Source organism: Pundamilia nyererei, unplaced genomic scaffold (assembly GCF_000239375.1).
Source record: "Pundamilia nyererei isolate P.nyererei 1_Seehausen unplaced genomic scaffold, PunNye1.0 scaffold00013, whole genome shotgun sequence".
In the NCBI taxonomy this organism is placed as follows: domain Eukaryota; kingdom Metazoa; phylum Chordata; class Actinopteri; order Cichliformes; family Cichlidae; genus Pundamilia; species Pundamilia nyererei.
In genome coordinates, this window is record NW_005187414.1 from 3,694,864 (window position 1) to 3,696,083 (window position 1,220).

Below are 1,220 nucleotides of genomic sequence, written 5' to 3' on the forward strand. Positions count from 1 at the left end.
GCAACCACGGCTGCTGCAGTAATCCAAGAGTTGTTTATATCTCTCTGATTGTTATATACGTATGTTTGCATTTGAGCCAGATGATGATTGCATAAATTTTACGGATATTTCATGGACTGTATATTTGATGCTTTAGTTTCAGGTTGTCTTTGATTACTTTACGTACTTCGACACTGAGGAGACGTCCCAGATCTGCTCCTGTTATCACCCAATACCTTCTTAAAAGCTATAGAGAGCATTTTCTGCCTCTTTACACACCCATCGCCTTTTACTCCCAAGTGTTCCAACTGTGTTTGGGTCTCTTGTTTGTTTTTTTTATTTTCATCTCATGATTCTGGGTATTTATTATTAAATATGTTTTACACCTGATATTCAGTACATTCAGTCTTTTTGTACGTCTGAAACTGAACCGAATCGGGAAGCGTTGCGCGTCCATTTGAACGATTTTGCTGAATTGCGTAGCGTTTGTGTAGCAAGTTTATTTGGCGTGTACGGGGGAATAAAGGGTTTACAGGTCTCTCAGGTTTCAACACGTGACAACTTGCCCTTTCAGCTTTTCTATTTATTTCATTGTTCTGATGTTTTCTTTGTTGAAAGTGGTTACAGACTGTGGCATACTGGAAGAGGCTAGCATTAGAATATTTAAAACAGTTATGAGGAAAAGGACCAGATCAACTTTCTGTTAATGATGTTCACTTTGTCTCCAGTTTCTGCCAAGAGTTATTTTTATGGATTTAAAAGAAAAACCATGGGGTATAAAATATGGGTAACAAATGTCATACATTGTGCTCTTTTTTTTTTTTAATCATAAATTGTTGCCAGTTTGGACTAACAACCAATTTTTGTCTGGTAGTGGAGACAACTTAGTCCAGTATGCAGAAGGAAAAAGGCTTGTTCTATCCTGAATTATTTTCTTCTTCCCTCTCTTTCAGTTAATTTAGACTTTTCATAGCTTTGTCAGTTCTGTTTGTGTATCTAACACACACCTGTTCGCAATTGTTACTTTAGTGTAAGTTATATTTGAAAAATGGAACATTTACTGTATTTCTCAAATAAACTGCTGTGATATACTTGAATAAAGGTGCAAACTGTAACTTTGAAGTGCTTGTTTCGTTTTGTTTTTTTTTAAAGTAACTTTGACAAGTATTAGCCTAAAATACCTGCAGTACCTTTGATGGCCACTTGAGGCTGGATTTGAAAGGAGTTAACCCTCAGACTCC